At 42.1% G+C, this 21866-nt stretch overlaps 1 pseudogene; it reads left to right on the top strand.

Moving 5' to 3' along the window:
* The first annotated feature begins 7 nt into the window (after positions 1-7).
* LOC134757299 (NADH dehydrogenase [ubiquinone] 1 alpha subcomplex subunit 8-like) overlaps positions 8-21866 on the top strand; it is a 122191-nt pseudogene continuing 100332 nt past the window's right edge.

A 21866-nucleotide genomic window follows, 5' to 3' on the forward strand; every position in this document is an offset into this window, starting at 1 on the left:
AATACGCCTGCGTGTTGCCAGATGCGCATGCGCAGGCGCCGTGTGGCACTCGGCGGTCGAAAGGGGAGTTCAAGGAGACGGGGGCGACGCGGCTGAGGGCTTCTCGTCGGGGTCGGGGCTGCAGCCGTCATGCCGGGGATAGTGGAGCTGCCCACTCTAGAGGAGCTGAAAGTAGATGAGGTGAGGCTATCCGGAGGACAGGCAAGGGAGACATGGGGCTGCGGCTTCTCGGGCCTGGGCCTAGCCCCGCTTGGGCTCCGCGGATCCTGGGACCCGGGCCCCCCTCCCCAGTCCTCCAACGCATATACAGGTCGACCCCCGGAGGTCCCCTCCGCAGCTTTGGGAGTCGCCTCCCCTCTCTACCCCACCCTGTCGCATCCTGCAGTGGCTCTAGAATCCTCCCCCTTTCGCCCTCCACAGCGACCTGTTTCTCCTTCCGTGAATAATAGTGATACATTTTATTAAGCACCAACCAGTCATTTTCCTTAGCTTATGTCGCTTAATCCTCAAACTTGCATGCGAGGTGAGTATACAACCCTAGGGGCTCACAGTCGAGGGGGACGGTCACCTACCTTAAAGTGGTATGGCCGGTGCCGAGTGCATAGAGTGGGGTGACGAAGCCGCGGGAAAATGAGACAATATTGGAGCGTGCATCTACTCAAAGCCTTGGGAAGGTGTTTGGTAACAGGACCCATTTAAAGCATTCTTTTATTCAAGAGATATCATTTGAGTAATTAACGTGTGCACGTAACGCTGGAAGAGATGTACTTCGTGCTTTCATGGACTTTACAGTCCAGTAGGGAGACAGACACATAAAGAGGCAGTCACACTACAATGTAGTTAGTGCTGTGAGAAGTGAAGTAGAAACATACCCTACTAATTATAGCTAACATGATCAAGTCCTTTCTAGATACCAGGCAGGATGCTAATTACTTTCCATGCATTAATTCATTGAATCCTCCCAGCAACACTATAAGGTAAGATATATATATATATACACACCATATATATATATATATACACACCATATATATATATATATACACCATATATATATATACACACCATATATATATATATATATACACCATATATATATACACCATATATATATACACACCATATATATATACACCATATATATATATACACACCATATATATATATACACCATATATATATATATACACACCATATATATATACACCATATATATATATACACCATATATATATATATATACACCATATATATATATATACACACACACAATTGGTCATATATATATATATATATACACACACACACACACAATTGGTCGTAACGTTATAAATAAGGAATTAGTCCCCGAGAGTAGAAATGATTTGCCCAAGGTCACGGAGCTCGTAAGTAATAGAGCTGGAAGTGAACCCAGGTCTGATTTTAAAACCAGTGCTTTTCCACTATATTATGGGTGAAAACTCACAAGAATGAGACGGCCTAGCAGAACTTGTGTGTTTAGGGAGCCAAGTACAGTTTGATGTGACCCTAGTGGTGGTGGTGGGAAGCAGCAGGTGCTGAGCCTGGAGAGGCAACTCGGGCTGAGATAGGACTTGGAAGCAGCTTCTACAAGGCCAGACCAAACAGTTTGGACTTGATCCAGTAAGGGAGGTGGTGGGAAGAGGTGGAAGGTTTTAAGGCAGAGGAGTGTCATGGCCGGGCTGGATAGTAGAACAGGCTGTATTAAAGGAGAGGAAGGCCAAGACTAGAAATGATGTACCAGCAATGATATACCAGGCACCATGTTAAGTATTTTGTTTGTTTGTTTTGTTGTTTTTGAGAGTCTCGCTCTGTCGTCCAGGCTGGAGTGCAGTGGCGCGATATTGGCCCACTGCAACCTCCACCTCCCGGGTTCAAGCGATTCTGCTGCCTCAGCCTCCCGAGTAGCTGCGACTACAGGCGCTCATCACCACACCCGGCTAATATTTTGTATTTTTAGTAGAGACGGGGTTTCACCGTGTTAGCCAGGATGGTTTCGATCTCCTGACCTCGTAATCTGCCTGCCTCGGCCTCCCAAAGTGCTGGGATTACAGGCGTGAGCCACCGCGCCTGGCCATATGTTAAGTCTTCTACCTGCAATGCTTCATTTAATCTTAGATGCCTGTGAGAGTGGCAACTGTTATTTTCCTCAGAGGAAGAAATTATTAGCTATGTTCAGGGACTTTATTATATTAAAGTGACATTTACTCTGAGGTGGCAGAGGGGAGCTGCCATGTGGCCCCCACTCTTTTGTTCCCCCCGGTGAACCAACCCCCTGCCCCCACCCCATGTAGCTGGGTTAATCTTGAGTTGCTGTATTTCTTGTTGCAATTTTTATTAGGTTCAACAAACATCTGAAGTTCTACTTCATACAACTGATGTATCTGAAATACATTTGCCTTTACTCTTCACACAATTGAATGAACATACGAATAATTACATAAATAACTAAAATACAAGACAAGGTGTGATTAAATACTATGAAAGGGGGAAGATGTGGTTTAGGAAAAGATTTGAAGTTGTATCTAAATTCTAGGCCTACCTGCCGGTCACCTTGATTACTTGATTTTAGCATTTGCAGACACGGTTATTTGTAAGATGAGGTGATCCCAGCTATAAAATTCTCTGAAACTAAAAAGGGAATAGAGAAAGCACTTTTTGGGCATAATGTAAGACATGACTAAATGGCATATGAAGAATGGCATTTATGGGCGGAGATGAAGAGAAGACCCCTCCCTCTAAGTGAGGGTAGGGTCCGAGCAAAAGTAAGGAGATAGGAAAATGCAGAGAGTCAAAAAGGAGTTCAGTGTTTTGAGAGAACAGTAAATAGTCAGTCCCTTTTTGAAATGTTGCGGGTGAGAAGGGTGGAAAGATAGTTTGGGTCCAGAAGCCTTTCGGTACCCGTTAAGAAGTTTAGGCTTTATTCTGCTGTTAAGGCTGAATGAGAGTTTGGTTGCTAATATAACAGCAGAGTAAAATAAGAATTGTCATTTAGGGAGATCACGGTAGCAGCTGTGTGAAGAATGGATTGAAGAAAGAAAAAGAAAAGCAGGGAGACTGGCCTCAGTGGCTCTGAAAATTATTGAGAAAGATGTTAATGATCCCAGTGTAATTGGTGCTTACAGAGACTGTGCTTACAGAGAGCAAAGAACAAGTATATCTAGAATTGATCAGACTTAGCAATGGATTAGATATTGGAGGTAGGGAAGGTTGAAGAATCAAAGTCAGATTTGCAGCGTGGCAATAGTACTGGTGAAGCCAGAAAAAGGAGCCCGTTTGGAGAGCGAGTTAAATACATTTTGGACCTCATTGGCTTAGGAGTTATGACACATCCCCATTGAAAAAGCAGTCAGAAGCTTTGGACTGGAAAGTCCTTGGACACATTTGATAATTTTGAGTAAAAATAAAAATAGCTAATATTTATGGTGTGCTTTCGATGTGATAGGCACTGTTCTTATTATTTTTATATATATTAACTCATTTAATCTTCATAACAGTTCTATTAAGTACTATTCTCTGTTTTACATAAATTTAGGAAAACTCAAGGCATGGTATAAATAAAGTACTACAAAAAGAGGTACAGACGTAGTTTAAGGAGACAAGGACAGGACTAGAAGGTTGATTGGCTCTAGATGGTGACTTTGTCTCAGTTTCCACACCTGCAGACTGTGTAGCCCTGCTGTGCAGTGAGGCTGTTGTGAGAATAAATGAGAAGGATGTTGAAATTCTGTGTTGTTTGAGACAAAGAGATCTGAATGAATTTGAGACGATATTCATGGTAAACAGCTGTGAAAGGATGTTGTTTCTGTTGGAATTCATCAGTCTCAGTGAAGAAGCAGGTGAGGGGATATGGTGACATCTCAGGCTCATCCACCTCAGTGATGGTGATATAATGGGAAGAAGCCTGGTTGGAGGTCACAATCTCTGTGTTCTAGTTCTGGGGTTGCCACTGACTCACTGTGTTGTCTCTAGCACATCCCTCTTTTTCATTAATTATGAAACAGACTCAATGTCTTCCTTTATTTTCCTGTGACAGGGATGGTGTTTTATGTGCTCAGCAACATGTGTATACCTTCATTTTGATAAGATTTCCACATTTGTAGGGAAATAAATAATGTGTCAGGCTTTTTGGGCCGTATAGTTTTGGGCCTTTGAATAATTGAATCAGCCAGTTAAAGCTCTTTTAAGGCATATGACAAGTAAATATAACTAACTTAATTATTAAAATATATTAAGCTTTTAGAAAAGTTTGAGTGTTAGTTTTTATTCTCCTAGCTGTTTATAGGTAATAAAACAAGCAAATGTGTGCCAGTTTACCTAAATAAATTCTTTTATTTTCAAAAACTTTAATACAAAAACTTTACAGATTTTAAACATAAATTTATTAGAGTCATCATGGCAGATTTCACTTATGTCATAACTTTATCTTTGATAATTGTAACAGTTGCACTATTAATAGACATAGTCATAACTTTATTCTCCTTTCTATAGTGTATAGATTAATTACTCTTGTCATCTTTCCTTGCCTTTTATTAATAACCTAGCTGCATAAAGTGCATAAAAAATAAAATTACAGCTGGGCGTGGTGGCCCACGCCTATAATCCCAGCACTTTGGGAGGCTGAGGTGGGAGGATCATCTGAGGTCGGGAGTTTGAGACCAGCCTGACCAACATGGAGGAACCCCGTCTCTACCAAAAATACAAAATTAGCCGGATGTAGTGGTGCATGCCTGTAATCCCAGCTACTCAGGAAGGCTGAGGCAGGAGAATCACTTGAACCCGGGAGGTGGAGGTTGCGGTGAGCCGAGATTGCGCCACTGCCCTCCAGCCTGGACAAGAGCGAAACTCGGTCTCAAAAAAATAATAAAATAAAATTACAGACTGTTCTCACACAACAATTTTTAATTTTACCAATCAAATTCAGTAGTGTATTAAAGCATAATACACTGTGACAGACTAGATTTTATTCTAGAAATACATTGGATCAGTTTTACAAAATCTGTTAATGCTCTATGTTACATTTATAAATTAATGAAAACAAAGCCTAAAAATTTTAGTCTTTTCTGGTATAGAAAACAACAGTAAAGCAAAACTAATTAGAATTAGAAAGAAGCTTTCTTAACAAGGAATATCCAAACAACTATATTCCAGATACCAACAGCAAATATTATACCGAACTTGCTTTTAATTTTAGAAAAAGGGAAGGTTGTCTGCTGTCATTGCTCTTCATCTGTATTGTCCTGAAGGGGTTGGTTAAAGCAATAAAATAGGAAATGAGAATAAGAAGAAAAAAATAAAGTAGCAGAAGGGAAAGAGACAGTTTTTATTTGTAAATGGCAGTTTTTCTGTTAATCTTCTTGAGTTTTGTGTCAGAACTAACAAGAGTTCAGTAAGATGGCTGGAGAGAAAATACAGTATACAAGCAAGCAGTAAACAGTTTGAAAGTCTAATAGAAAAACTATCCTATTTAGATAGTATCAAAAGTGCTAAAATACGGAGGAATAAACAAGAAATGTTCAAGGTCCCTATAATGAAGGAAACTAGTTTTAACCAAAGGACAAGAATGACTTGACTATGAATAAATGGAGAGAAATACTGTGTTGTGGATGAGAAGGTGTGATTGATGTATTCATATCTGTTTTCTAATTATTGTATCCCCATTTTCTAGCAAAGAGTGGGTGCTCAACAGCTACTTGTGCTAGACACTATTTTGGGTGCTTGGTGTGTACCGTAGTCAACATTATATTTAATTACCATAGCTTAATATAGGGAGAATTGATATCTTTACAGTAGTGGATCTCTGTTGAAAACAAAATCCCTTCCCTCTGGGAGCTTATGTTCTAGTCACACACAGACCACTCAGGGGCTCTTAAAATTATTGAGAAAGATGTTAATGACCCCAGTGTAATTGGTGCTTAATACAGAAACTGTGCTTACAGAGAGGAAAGAACAAGTATGTCTAGAATTGATCAGACTTAGCACATGAATGCTAAGACCAGACCACATGAGTGACCACTGATAATAGCTTATATAAGATGATTAGAGAGAGGCTCTCTGAGGATGTGAAGTTTGAGCAGGCACCCAGTATTATAAAAAGTGCCCATTGTTCCCTAATTTAACATATAACTAAATTTAATACAATTTGAATGCAAATTATTGGGGGAAGGTGTTCATCTGAAAGAATAGCCAAAAAAGTTTTGAAAAGGAAGAATGAGGAGGATGGTTCTCCCAGATAACAAAATGTTATCTTCAGTGACAGTAATTAAAACATTGTGGTATTGGTATAAGAAAAGGTAGTACAGAAAAGGGACCACAGGTCTCTTGCTTAAGCAGCTGTTTGTAGGCCCTGGACAGTTTGCAGTTCTCTCTGAGCTGGCTATATCTACACTGTGTATCTTCTCAAGAAAATATCACTAAAATACTATTGAGCGAAATTGGTGGGCATAAAGGGATGGCAACCTTGGATACGCTCTGATTTTTAAAAAATTTGTAGATTTTAGTACTTTATTATTAGTTATTACTAGATGGACTAGATGGACTAGATGCTCTTTGTGATCTCTTCCAGCCTCATCTTCTATGACTCCGTAGTCCTCTGGGAGTTTTATTTATCCTTTAATTTAATTTAATTTAATTTAATTTTTTTTTTTTTTTTTGAGACAGAGTCTTGCTCTGTCACCCCGGCTGGAGTGCAGTAGCGTGATCTTGGCTCACTGCAACCTCTGCCTCCTGGGTTCAAGGAATTCTTATGCCTCAACCTCCCTAGTAGCTGGGATTACAGGTGTGCACCACCACGCCCAGATACATCTCTAGTATCTTTACTAGAGACAAGCTTTCACCATGTTGGCCAGGCTGTTCTTGAGCTCCTGGCCTCAAGTGATCTGCCTGCTTTGGCCTCCCAAAGTGCTGGGATTACCTGTATGAGCCACTGTGCCCAGCCTTATATATCTATTAATTTTATTCCAGCAGCAGAAACTCAGCAAGGCTCTCCAGAGTTGGTTCCTCTCCCTGCATCCCAGAAGACTTCATCCTTCTCTACACCCCTTTTCTCTCTACCATAAATAAAGATTCTATTAGGGGTGCCATTTCTTCTGCTCTAAAATGGGAATATTAATCTCTTCATGAGACTATTGTAAAAGTGAAGAAAATAATATATGTGAAAGAGCTTCGTGTTCTCTAAATCACCATAGATTTTAAAGAATCGCTGGGCGAGGTGGCTTATGCCTGTAATCCCAGCTACTTGGGAGGCTGAGGCAGCAGAATCGCTTGAGCCTGGGAGGCCGAAGTTGCAGTAAGCCGAGATCGCGCCACTGCACTCCAGCCTGGGGGATGGGAGTGAAACCCTGTCTCAAAAAAAAAAAAAAAAATTATTATTATGACAGTGTTTAATTTTCTTGGTAAAGTCAGAACAGTGCTACTTTTGTGTTCTCTATTCTGACCCGCATGAGGTAAATCTGAGAAAGTGGTATTCTGGTTCACAGTCTGTGGCCTTTGTCCTATCTTTCCTTTCCTAGGTGAAAATTAGTGCTGCTGTGCTTAAAGCTGCGGCCATCACTATGGAGCTCAATGTGATAAGCCCAACAAGGAGTTTATGCTCTGCTGCTGGGAAGAGAAAGATCCGAGGCGGTGTTTAGAGGAAGGCAAACTGGTCAACAAGTGTGCTTTGGACTTCTTTAGGTAAAAATCTTTGGTATCAGTGCCTACTTGGTTGAAGCATAAAGGTTTAAATGAATAAGTGAACAGCCAGCTAATAATCTGGATTTTATTAGGAAGTACATAGGCTTTGAAATCAGACCAAGGTAAAACATTCAAAGGATGATAATTATTTTTGGTTTTGTTTTTATTATCTGGCAAGTTCTTTTATCTCCATGAATCTCAGTTTCCAAATTGTAAAATAATACCTATCTAGGTTTGCTAAGCAAGTGACTGGTGACCATTTTTGCTACAGCAAGGGGAAAGTCTTTTTGCTGTGAAAAATTTGAAAAGGCACGTAAAACAACCTATCACAGTCCTTTTTAAGCAGGCATTCACTAGGTTGTTGTCATTACTACAGAACACAGGTATGATGGAAAGAAAACTGTATTCTGAGTTAGGTTTTAGGTAGGTCATTGTGCTTGATACTGAAGTAAAAAAAAACTAAACTGTGTAATTGTAGGAAAATGTTTTAACAAGCATATTAGCACTCTATTTAAAAGGAGAGAAAGTCAACTCAAAGGAAATTGGCTCTTGTAACTCTGAAGTCCAGAAATAGGCCTGGCATCAGGCAGGGCTGGATTCAAGGGCTTAAATAATTTCACAACTACTTGATGTCTTTTTGCCTCTCCTCTTTTCACAGTCTCTTAGTTCTGGTTTTCTCTGTTGACCTCATTTCAGAAAGACTCTCACCTTGCTGTACCAAAAATGGCCACCAGCCACTCGAGTTGCTGTTCTGTTGATACTTGCTTAGCAAACCTAGACAAAGTGTGCCCTTTATCCAGAAGTGAGCAGAAGCTCCTGGACTGAGTCTAATTGTCCTGGCTGGCGGACTTTGTATACATATCATTGCATCACTTGTGCTTCAGGAGATAAAAAGCTCTAATTGGTCAGGCCTGAGATGGGGAGTGGACTTAGCTTCATCCAAACCACATTGCTGAGAGACAGGGAGGGGTTGTTCCCAAAGGAAAATTAGAAGGATGTTACAGAAGAATGGGGAATGACTGCTGACAAGGCAGAAACCACCAATGTCCACTACAATGAAGTTAGACAAAAAAAATAGATACCTTAGCACAGTAGCTGCTTTCCTCCTTTCTTGCTTCTGCTGTCTCTGTCCCTATGCAAAGATATTTTTGTGGTTATAATCATAGTATGTATACATTGAGAAATTCATTTTTCACTTGATATTATTGGAAACATTCTTCAAAGTTGCTATATAGTCTTCATGATCATCTTTTTTTTTTTTTTTGAGATGGAGTCTCACTCTGTTGCCCAGGCTGGAGTGCAATGGTGTGATCTTGGCTCACTGCAACCTCTGCCTCCTGGCTTCAAGCGAGTCACATGTCTCAGCCTCCTGAATAGCTGGGTCTACAGGCCTGCGCCACTACGCCTGGCTAATTTTTTTGCATTTTTGGTAGAGATGGGGTTTCAGAATGTTGGCCAGGCTGGTTTTGAACTCCTGACCTCAAGTGATCCGCTCTCCTTGGCCTCCCAAAGTGCTGGGATTGCAGGTGTGAGCCACCGCACCTGGCCATGGTCATCATTCTTAATGGTTATATATTATTCCATCAGTGGATAAACCAACCATAACGTACCTGACCAATTCCTGTTATTGAACATCATTGTTGATTTCAGTTTTTGATTATTTTGGATAAATCTGCAGTGATTACCTTTGCGTATAGATCATTTTCATCAGTTAATAATTCCTTGGCATAAATTTCCTAACAGTGAGTTTACTCTATAAAGGGCTTTGAACATCATTATGGCTCTTGAACTGTATTGCTTTTTTTTTTTTTTGAGATGGGGTGTCGCTCTGTCGCCCAGGCTGGAGTGCAGTAGCACGATCTTGGCTTACTGCAAGCTCCGCCTCCCGGGTTCACGCCATTCTCCTGCCTCACCCTCCCGAGTAGCTGGGACTATAGGCGCCCAGTACCACGCCCGGCTAATTTTTTGTATTTTTTAGTAGAGATGGGGTTTCACCATGGTCTCAATCTCCTGATCTCGTGATCCACCTGCCTTGGCCTCCCAAAGTGCTGGGATTACAAGCGTGAGCCACCGTGCCCAGCAAATGCTTTTGTTTTTTAAATGTTGGATCAATTTATGCTGTCCTCAGCGCTGGATTCTGGTATGCATAGTATTTAAATATTTGGGAGGTGCAAATATTTAATTTGCAGTATTTGGGAGGTGCAAATGTTTCAATTTGCATTGATTTGATTGCCAGCGAGATTGAGTGTGTGTGTGTGTTTATTTAAACAATTTTTCTTTTTTTTTTTTGAGACAGAGTCTCACTCTGTCACCCAGGCTGTAGTGCTGTGGCGTGATCTTTGTTCACTGCAACCTCTGCCTCCTGGGTTCAAGTGATTCTCGTGCCTCAGCCACCTGAGTAGCTGGGATTACAGGTGTGTGCCACCTGCCTGGCTAATTTTTGTATTTTTAGTAGAGATGGGGTTTTGCCATGTTGGCCAGGCTGGTCTTGAACTCCTGGCCTCAAGTGATCCGCCCACCTTGGCCTCCCAAGGTGCTGGGATTACAGGCATGAGCCACAGCATCCAGCCTAAACAATTTTTATTTTCTAAGAGAACTTTTGCAAAGCATTTTTTCCATGGCCCAGTGGTAGTACATTTTAAGCGGGGAATGTTTGGATTTCACAAATTCCCAAGGTGCCTAACTGCCTCCGTAGAGGAATTTCTCACTGCTGAAGTTGCTGGTTTTAGGCATTAGTAGATAATTGTTAGGTATGGGTAACAGGGTCCAGAACAGGGATCCGTGCTACTAGAGTAGTGGCTTGCAGCCCGTCTGCTGCTGCTGCATTTTGGAGGAATATAAAACTCCCATTGGAAATGGTTGCTTTCTACCAAAGTGATTCTTGAGTAGAAGTTATGTGGGTGCAGGTTATGCTTAGTATAGCTGGAAGGGAAACCTAAGAAGCTGGTGACATTGGTGGACCTCTAGGAGAGCAACTGAGTGGCTTATTGGGCAGGGTGGAAAACAGATTTTTCACTGTATACTTCCTTAAGCCATCTCTGAGATCCTTCCTTCCTGATCCATGTTAAACAAGATTCATGTGAGAGTGTAGCTAGATTTCTGGAGTATGACAGGTGAGCACTTAAATAATAAAATTATTATTTCATGGGGAGAAAGAGGTGTTCTGAATTTCACTGCCTCAAGTATGGCTTTTACATAAAATGATGGTATTTTATTCTTGCTTGAACATGCATACTAGCAGGGTTGAATGATAAGATAAGGAGGATTTTGCAAAAAACTGAAACTTATTCTTTTTATACACAGAAGTTAAGTTTTCTCTAGCCATTTTTGATGGCCACAGAATGAATTATATGCTAGCCTGCTTCTTAACAGAGAATACCAAATATAATATAACTTTGTTCTTGATAGCAAGGATTAATATCTATTTTTGTTCAATGCGTAAATAAAATGAGGACCTTGAGCTTTTGAGGAGTGGAGTACAGTTTGTCTTTATACTGAATGATCCCAGGATCTTCTGCTTGTTAGTTTGTGTATTTGCTTTTTATAATTCTGTCTCTTCCTTTGCCGTTGTCTGTCGCGTTTGACTTCTATCAGCATGTCCATGATTTAATTATGCCTCCTTCTCTTCTAAACTTGCTAAGCTGATACCCTTAGAGGAATTGGATCTGAAGAAAAGAATAAATAGGCCCCAAGTAAGGAGTTCCTCTCTGAGTAAAATAGGCGTGCATTAGGCTACACTCTTTTCTTCTTACTATATAAAGAAATTAGGTTTTCTACCTCAGAAATCTTTTTTGTTTACTAACTTGTTCTCAAATTGAGGATCCTGAAGTTGTCTTGTAAGTGAGGTAATAATATGTACTCACATACCTTTCAAAAAGCAAGGCTATGTATTTGAGATCTGTACCTATTTTTTTCTCACTTTTCAGTTTTTCATTGTTTTGCAAAGAGATGCCCCTAACCCAGCTTTCTTTTCCAGGCAGATAAAACGTCACTGTGCAGAGCCTTTTACAGAATATTGGACTTGCATTGATTATACTGGCCAGCAGTTATTTCGTCACTGTCGCAAACAGCAGGCAAAGTTTGACGAGTGTGTGCTGGACAAACTGGGCTGGGTGCGGCCTGACCTGGGAGAACTGTCAAAGGTAAGAAGGCTTCTGCTGGAGGTCTCGCTCTCTGACTTGGGTGGGATAAAGGCAGGAGGTGGTCAGCGAAGGGTCTCTGTAAATACAGATATGATGTAAGAACTTACCAGATTTACCAAACATATTAGGCAGTGATTATACACAATCCAGAAAGGAATTTTTAAAAATAGAAATATTTCTGGCCGGGCGTGGTGGCTCACGCCTGTAATCCCATCACTTTGGGAGGCCGAGGTGGGCAAATCATGAGGTCAGGAAATGGAGACCATCCTAGCTAACATGGTAAAACCCCGTCTCTACTAAAAATACAAAAAATTAGCCGGGCGTGGTGGTGGGCACCTGTAGTCCCAGCTACTTGGGAGGCTGAGGCAGGAGAATGGTGTGAACCCGGGAGGTGGAGCTTGCAGTGAATGGAGATTGTGCCACTACCTCCACTCCAACCTGGGCAACAAAGCGAGACTCCGTCTCAAAAAAAAAAAAAAAAAATTTCTTTAGGCCTTCTAGCATGTGCAGATTTGTTTTTAGTTAATTAGCTAATTAAAGAACAGAAGGGAGTAGAGAAAGATAAAGTATTAGTGAAACACTGTCAGTTGAAAACATTGTGGAGGTTATTGTGGAATTCACTGGGGAAATAGGATCAGGCTTATGCCACATTTTTCAGGAACATATCTAAGATTTTTTTTTAAAAACTACATTCTTGTAGTTTTAAAAGTGTTTCTCTTTCTCCTATATTTCCTATCTTAGTTGTGACACCACCGTCTGTTGAAACATCAGAGCTAGAAACCTGAATTCTTCATTCCCTACTGATTCCATGCAGTCATCACTTCCTTTAGATTAGCATCTTCTGGAATTTTTTTTTTTAATCCTCTCATTGTTCCTGCTGCTGTTATCTTATTCTTGGACAGGAGTTCTTAACCTGGGGTACATGAATTTCTGGGAGAGGAGGGTGGATCAATGTGGGCTTTAGATGAAATTGAAGAATTGAGGATTAAATTACACCTCCACAAGAAGAGTGATCTGTGTGGAAAACAAATCTTACGTCACTGTGTTTTTAAAAACTGTACGGGGACTCTGCATTGCTGGTGAGATAAAGCATCTTCTCCATAACATGGCATGCAGGCCCTTTATGATCTGACCCATCCCTGCTTCTTCAGCCTCAGCTCCCTCCGTTCCCCGTGGGGCAGCACAGGTAGCAAGGCATGGAGGAAAAAACTCAGGTCTCACTCTCTCTCCTAGGCTGGAATGCATTGGTGCAATCACAGCTCACTGCAGCCTTGACTTCCTGGGCACAGGCGATTCTCCCACCTCAGCCTCCCAAGTAGCTGGGACTACAGGTGAAGGCCACCATGCCCAACTAATTTTTGTATTTTAGTAGAGACAGGATTTTGCTATATTACCCAGTCTGGTCTTGAGATCCTGAGCTCAAGCAGTCCTCCCACCTTAGCCTCCCAGTGTGATGGGATTACAGGTCACCATACCCGGTCTAGTTCCCTTCTCTTTGTGTATAGCATCTGTGAATGGTTGGATTATAAGCTTGGTGTCATAAGTAATAATGTAGCAATTTTTTTGTCTTTTATATCTGGCTTGATTATTTTCAGATACTTTCTGATGTACTGAACATATTATTTTAAATAGTTGATAATTCTAGGTTGGAAAGTGGTAGAACTTATACATGTAACAAATAAAACTACCTTTTCTCATTTCTGACTTATGAAAGAAGAAATAACAAGTCATGCTAGTAAGAAAGCATATTTATTCTTGAATCTTTGTATTAACATTTTTTAAAACTCTGTGAGATAAAAAAAAAATTCTCTTAACTCTTTTCAAAAGTGTATTTCTCAATCAGGTGCCATGGCTCACACCTGCAATTCTAGCACTTTGGGAGGCTGAGGCAGGAGGATCGCTTGAGCTCACGAGTTCAGGACAAGCCTGGGCAACATTTTTTTTGTTTTTCTTTTTGAAGTGGAGTCTCACTCTGTCACCCAGGCTGGAGTATAGTGCCACGATCTCTGCTCACTGCAACCTCTGCCTTCCGGGTTCAAGCAATTCTGCCTCAGCCTCTTGAGTAGCTGGGATTACAGGCACCCGCCACCATGGCCAGCTAAATTTTGTATTTTTAGTAGAGATGGGGTTTCACCATGTTGCCTGGGCTGGTCTTGAACTCTTACCTTAAGTGATCCACCTGCCTCAGCCTCCCAGAGTGCGGGGATTACAGGCATGAGCCACTGTGCCCAGCCAGTTTCATAAATGTCTTTAATTCCTTAAAGGAGCTGCAAATACCAGGGAACCACTAGTGGATCATTAGGAACCATCTGTACTTATGACAGGGCGGTGGGATAACTTTCAAAAGCAAACAAACAAAACTAGTAGACTTGAAGACTTAGGTTCCAGCTTTAGCTCTGACATTAGTGTGTATCTTATCTTAGGCATGCCAACCTCCCTGGTCTTCATCTGTGCACTAGAGATAATAATGCCTCATAAGGTGGTTATAATAATAATTGTGTGATTGTATACACAAAAGCTCTGTTCCCAATAAAAGGTTTCTGAATTTATACATCTAGGAAGATGAATCTGGTCATTTTACATGAGGTGACTTAAGAGTTCAGACCAGTAGAGGAATAATCAGAAGACTGCTGACAGCTGTGGCCTTATGTCTTCTTACTTCTCTGGGCCTATTTCTTTATCTTGAAAATGACAGCAGTTTCTGCTGGCTTTCCAGTTGAGATTTTTGTGACCATTGGGGGATGCTGTGAGTGTAAATTATCTCTCTCCCTGTTGCAGTTTAGTACTTCACCACTCTCCTGGCTTATTGGCTCAGCTCCCCAGTATGGGTCTTGCCTCTCTCCAGTTTAGCTTTCACACTTCCCAGCCTACAGAGATGGGATTTAGTTACTGCCGTGCTTCAGTGGCACCTGTTAACCGTCAGGTTAAAACGCAAACACCTTTGCATATCATTTAATACCCTTTATCATGTGGCCTGTCCACCACTGTAGTGTGGTATTAAGAAGCACAAGCTTTGGAGCAGGCATATCTGGCTTTGGGTACGATTTCTTCCACTATTAGCTAGGTGGCCTCAGTGAGCCCCTGCAGAATGACCTCATAAGAGTGAAAATGGGATGGAATCATGTGCTCAGCATCATTTCTAGCAATAAGTTCTTGGTGAGATGCTTCATCTCCCTCCATTCTTCATGCAGCCTTTGATTCAGCCATTCTGAAGACATGCCTGCCTATCTTCATATGTACTCTTTATTTGGAATGTCTTTTCCTCCCTTGCCTTTCTGACTGGCTCCTGCTCAGACTTTAAGCTAAGTCTTACCTCCTTAAAAATATTCCAGACCCCCAGCCTTCAGGATGGGTTAGATGTGCACAGTCCTTGCTCCTATAGAGGCAGTTCCTGTCTCCATCATTGCCATTAGGCATCAGGGTAATTTGGAAATCTTGGTTGTTACTCCTGGCTTTCTCCCTCACTAGACTGTGATCCCCTTGAGGACAGTATCTTGTTCCCTTCTGTATCCCTAGTTTCTACCACAGGGAATGACATAAAGTAGGCTTTCCTGAGTGTTTGTTCAACGATTAAATAAGTCTGAATGTGATTTGCTGGGAATTTAAGTCGGGGAGCAGTTGTAGCAGTGGGAGCAATGAGGAGACACCAGGAGGCGCGTTGATGGTTACAGATTCCTCCACCCTAGCTTTCAACTTTGCTTTTGCCCTCTTCACCCTTCCCAGGTCACCAAAGTGAAAACAGATCGACCTTTACCAGAGAATCCCTATCACTCAAGACCAAGACCGGATCCCAGCCCTGAGATCGAGGGAGATCTGCAGCCTGCCACACATGGCAGCCGCTTTTATTTCTGGACCAAGTAAAGATGGGTCCGTGGCCCACACTCGGTCATGTGCCCAGACAATGACTGATGAAAATGCCCATGCAGTTTGCATCGACTGATAGTGTGTTCTTTCCGGGATCACAAACATTAACAAAAAAGTTAATTTATGTGACTTGGCAGTTATTCTATACCATTTCCTGTCCATTAAAATTTTTAAAGGAAACGGTTGTATTTTATTATGTTTTATGTGACCTTTTGGCCTTTAAAGATGACTTCCCCTTGCTTTTTCTTCTTGTGGTCCTGCCTGTTCCTCTTGCTTTGCTTTAGGCACTCGCTCACGTGGCTGGGGATCCCTGTTAGAACAGGCAGAAGTGGCCATGTGAAGGAAAGGCTTTGTTACTTTAGGCAGCTCCTTGGGGTGTGTCTGTGTTCACACATTTTGAAGTCTCAGCTCTCTTTCCTTCCATCCAACGTCTTAGGCAAATAGATTTCTCTAAAGGTCATACAAGGGGAGCCTCCAGGATAGAAGTGCAGAAACTTCTTTGAGGCGTGACTCAGGGAATGGGAGGGGCCCCTAGCAGGGTCTCATGCAGTCTTGCTCAAAAACTTCCACCACTTCCCCTTGATATCCCATCCTCAAGCATTATAACCCAGATGTTTTTCCTGATAGACAAGGGAGGTGGAGGCTGAGCTTCCAGCTCCAAAGCCAGGAAGTCTGGAGGTCTGAGTGTCAATTCCAACCTTGGGTGTGTTCCTTAACCTCTTGTGAGAGGTTGAGTTTGAGGACAAACTAAAGGGCACATGCTTGTCTACCTCCTGGGCAGGTTAAAGCCACAAGTGTTTATAAAGCTCTTTGGTTCAAAGCACTATTACGTCTTTTTTCACCTTTCATTCAATTCCTTTTTCACTACTAGGCTGTTTCCTCCACATCTGACTGGGTCATTTTATGCCTTCTGGTTATGGCTTTAAATTGCCTGTGACCCCGCATAAGTCTTCTCAGCTCCCTGGGCCTTGGTTACCTCTTTGCAGCACTCTAAAAAGCAAAGCAGTTGGACAAGAGTCTTTGTGAAGGCCCTTCCAGCTCATTGTAGATTTTCTAAGTGGGGAGATTGCTGTGAGGCACCAGGCAGATGAGGTGCAGGGTCTGTTGCCTGACATGCTAGGACAGTTCAAAGAAAAAGCACTGTGTGATCTGCCATGCCCGCTTCTGCACCTGGTGCTGACCCCACAGCCGGAAGCATTTTGGATGCTTCCAGCAGAACCCCCACCTGTTCTGCAAAAGTTACTTGCCAACCAACTTTTGCCTCAGATTCTCTAATGAAAAATAATACTTTTTTTTTGCATTTTTTTCAATAGCTGAGGCAAAACCCACTAACCTTTTGGTGGCCAAGTAATTGGAATTCACCTCTGGTGGGTAAGGTATGAGCATGGCTGCAGATTGGTGTTTATATGATACTTCAACCCACATGTTGCTTCCTAGGTTCCTTCTGCAAAGGAAGCTGCGCCTTGCATAAATAATAATATTGTGCACTGTGCTAAGTGCTTTACATGTTTCACCTCCTTCAATGCCCAGAGTCCTTTGAACGAGGTACTACAGGTCATATTCATTTCACAGATGAAGGAAGTTAAAGTTTAGCGAGAGGTTAAGAAGCCCCAGTCTCATATATAAGAAGTGGTAGATACAGGATACAAGTGAAGATTGTCTGGTTCCTATGGCCACACTCCTATTCTTCAAAGCCATGAGTGGTTCTCAGCTTTGAGTGCACATTGGAATCACCTGAGAGGCCTTTAAATCCTGAAGTTTGGATCCTACCCGCAAAGATTCTGTTGTAATTGGTGTGTAGTGTGGCCTGGGCTTGGAATTTTTGAAAGCACTCCCGGCCCATTCCGATGTGAAGCCAAGGTGTAGAACCACATCCTGATTTCAGACATGAGGAAGCAAAAGTACAGGAGGCTACCTGCTAGTAAGTAGTAAGTGCCTAAGCTGAGATTTAAACCCAGATACATCTGATTCCAAAGCCCCTACTCTCAAAATAAATGGGTGTATATGGAGATCCTAATAAAATGATTTTGATTCAGTAGGTCTGCGGTAGGTCCTGAGATTTCTAATAAGCTGTTTCTTGGTGCTAAGGGCACTGGTCCATAGATGACACGGGTAATGAGGGAATAAACCATACCGTCTTTCTGAGAAGGATCTATGACTAATTTACCTGCTGCAACTTCTAGCACTGTTCACTCCCCAAATGTTAATTCACCTCTTTAGAACCAGAGCAACGCATCTTGAACTGTTAATGGTTTCAAATTCAATTCTAGGATGTAACTTTTGCCCAAGTTGGACAGCAGTTCTTGCCTCCCCCCTCCCCACCTTGCTTTGAATTCCTTGAACAAAGAAACTAACTTTTGGCTTTCCTGTACTCTCGATGGGATTACACGACATCATAGCCTTCTAGGACAGAAGAGTCTAAGTAATTAAATATAATAATTTCTTAAGTCTCTCACAACAAGTGCCTGTCTCAATTTCAGTAGGTAAAAGGTCACAGAACAATTGGAAAGCAGTTAGTGGGAAGGATTCCTGAACAGGACTTCAAATAATAGAAAATCTTCCTGGTGGTTTGGCTTGAGAATAATGAGATGAATTCCTTATATCCCCAAAGGAAATTTATCTGACTCCTTTCCTCTGCCAAGCCTGTTCCTGTCTTCCCTATCTGAGTTAATGGTGTCTCCATCCTCCCAGTGTCAAATAACCTGAGATGCATCTTTGACTCTTCCGTTTACTCCAAGTTCCAATCCAACATCAAGTCCTGTTGAGTTTCTTCTGTAATCGCTCTCATTTGCTACTTCCTGTTTTATCTCACTGTCACTTTCCTAGGCTGTTTTTGTTCCCCTTGCCTGGATTATTAAATGACTTCCTAAGTGGTCTCCCATTGCCATCTCCCTCTCCAGTCCATCCTCAAGTTTGCTCCACGTGCCTCTGCTACTCAGAAGCCTTCAGGGGCTCACAAATGGCTGCCAACTAAAGCCCAAATCCTTACTGGCATTCTGACACTCCATAACCTGGCCCTAGCCTAGCCCATTTCCCCATCATTATCTTACTTCTTCTTATGTAGCCTATACTCTACAACATGCTATTCATCAAGAATTTTTAGATCTTCACAAACGCTATCCCCTTGCCGGGAAACAGTCCTTCCCCATATCTGCCTCTTGAAAGTCTACCCATCTCTAAAGGCAAACACGAATGGTGTCTTTCCCAGGAAGTAGCCCGTTCCTACAGCCAAAAATGGTCTTTCCTGCCCCTTTGTTCCCATGACACAATGTAGTATGATGGTTGGGCATGAGGGCTCTAGAGTTGGGCTGTCTGGATTTGAATCCAGGCTCTGGTCATTTAATGGCTGTGTGACCCTAGAGAAGATACTTAACCTTTCTGTACCTTATAGTCCTCATCTGTAAAATAGAAGGGGAAGGAGATGACAGTAATAGTACCTGCCTTCTGGGATGGCTATGAGTATATAGTGAGTTACACACACAAAATGCATAGTAGAGGGTTGATAAATGGTAGCATTGTTATAAGACTGTATTTGAGTAACACCTGTCATGACCCTGGCTGTGTCTTACCTCTCCTGTTCTCAGCGCTGCAAGAGTTGGACTTCTATCTTATTTCTATTTCTATATCCTAGTGCCCAGTATATGACAAACATCCAGGAAATGATTAACTGTACACGAAGTTTACCTTTCCAGAGGACTTCCAAATCCTTTACGTGCTGTAAAACCACAAACAATAAATTACTTGTAGGTAGAAATGCGAGTAACTCTTTGAGGTTAAATTGCCATCTTTGTAGATATCAAATCCTAGCTGAAATGCTTTGGATATAATAAAGGAATTTTTTTATGCCCTGAAATGGATCATGACATACTTGTGCTTTAAAAAGCTGCTTCTCCTATTTAGGAAGTCTCAGTTTGAGGTCGTGATGCCTTTATGTGTCCTGATTATTTGTGATGTGTGTCACAAGTAATTTAAGTAAGATATTGAAATTTGCAAATTTATTTACTTCTAAAAAATAAGACAGATTCCAGAGACTAGGGAGTAGCTAAGTAAGATGTCCCAGGCTTCATGTATGAAAACTGGTAGATCTGGGAAACAAAATGAAGATTGTCTGTGTGCTTGTCCTTCAAAAGTACTAGAATCTCAGCATTGGATACACATTGGAATCACCCAAGGGGATCCTGAAATACTGATGTCTAGATCTCACCCCCAGAGATTTGGATTTAATTGGTCTGGGGTCAGGCGCGGTGGCTCACGCCTGTAATCCCAGCACTTTGGGAGGCTGAGGCAGGCAGATCACCTGAGGTCAGAAGTTCGAGACCAGCCTGGGCAACATGACGAAACCCCGTCTCTACTAAAAATACAAAAATTAGCTGGGCATAGTGGTACGCGCCTGTAATCCCAGCTACTGGGGAGGTTGAGGCATGACAATCATTTAAACTTGGGAGGTGGAGGTTGCATTGAGCTGAGATCATGCCACCGCACTCCAGCCTGGGTGACAGAGCGAGAATCTGTCTCCAAAGGAAAAAATAAAAATTGGTGTGGTGTGTGGCTTCGACATACAGGCACTGTAATAAGTACTATCGCTCTTGCTCATTCATACTCATAAATACTTTGTTCAGTTGGAGAAAAGGGGGTGTAGTTGCAGCTAGAACTCTGGAAACACATTAAGTAGTTAATTCATTCAATCAACATTGATTTTGCAGCCTGCCTTTCTAGACATGGGTAGTGAACAAGACAGGGGCCCTGCCCTCGTGGAACTTCCATTCCATTGGTGGAGGCAATAAACAGGCAATTCAAAAACAAGATGATTTCAGGTTGTGATAAATCCTGAGAAGGAACCAAACAGGGTTAATATAATAGTGACTAGCTAGGGGGTGAGGGAACGTTTAAGAAGACAGGCCACAGAAGGACTCTCAGAGCAAGCGCGGTTTGAGCTTCCTCCTGGAGTGTGAAAAGGAGCCAGCCAGTGAAAGAGTGGATGGAAGAGTGTCCCAGTCTGCAGGAACAAACCTTTTGGCAGGAGCAAAACCCCAAGGCAGGGCAGGGCTCACTTTGCTTCAGGAACAGAGAGGAAACTCGTCTGCCTGGAACGTGGTTTTGTGTGGAAGAGCCTAATGCAGGTCACAGCCTATCTATAATACTTCCACCTTTATTCTCATGGGGACGTTTCCTGCCATAGGTGTCTCTGCAGTCTGCTGGGTAAAGTCCAGCCTCCCCAGTGTGACAGTCAGTCTCCTTACAGTGTGACTCAGAGCGTTCCAGCTTCATCTCCCACTACTGTCCCCCGACACTCCATCCGTGTTGAGCCCCACTCTGTGCCTTTCCTCTTGCTGTGTCCTCTGCTCAGATGGTCTCCCCTACCTCTTCTTGGTGATCTCTTTCTTGGAGATTCAGCTCACATTTTGTCTCCTTTGTGAAGCGGCTGTCAACATCCCCACCCCCAGCAAGAGAATCACCTCTTCCTCCGTGTTCAGAAGCACCCTGCGCATGACCTGCCTTGTATAACACTCCTTGGGAGCAAGAACTGCATCTCCTTTGCAGGTGTATCTTCTCTTTCGTGTAACAGCAGCCAACACATAGTGCCTGATAACTGCTTGTTGAATGAATGCAGCACAGCCATCACCTCTGCAAAAGAGAGTAGCCTAGTTAATCGTTCAATGTGTATCACTCTATACAGAATAAACACCAGGGCATTTTCTATGCAAAACGAGGCCCGGGATTTTACCTTAATGATTAACGCCATTGGAAAAGATGGGAAACTTGCAAGCTTTTTGCTTTTGTTTTCTCAAAAAGGAAAAAAAAGAAGCCCAGAAATCCGTGTCACAGTCTCAGTAAAAATGCTGTCTGTGAACTGAAGGGAGATGGTTGCATAAAAGGTCAAATTAGGCTGCGGTAATAAGAAATATAAATTGCATGCAAGAAATATAAATTGCATGCAAGAAATATAAATTGCATGCCAGTATTCCTTTAATTTGAGGGTTGAATGCAAATTAAGCAGGCATGCCCTTTCTGGAAGCCTTGTTTTAATCAATTCTGCTGCTCTGATGGAAGAGTTGATGCTAGAAAGAAAATGATAATACTGTTCCTTTCCCTTGCTCTCCAAAACTAAGGTATTATGTCATATGACAGTGGTTTGACTTAAAGGCTTTATTTATTTATTTGATTGTT

This window comes from Gorilla gorilla, chromosome 16 (genome assembly GCF_029281585.2).
Source record: "Gorilla gorilla gorilla isolate KB3781 chromosome 16, NHGRI_mGorGor1-v2.1_pri, whole genome shotgun sequence".
In the NCBI taxonomy this organism is placed as follows: Eukaryota; Metazoa; Chordata; class Mammalia; order Primates; family Hominidae; genus Gorilla; species Gorilla gorilla.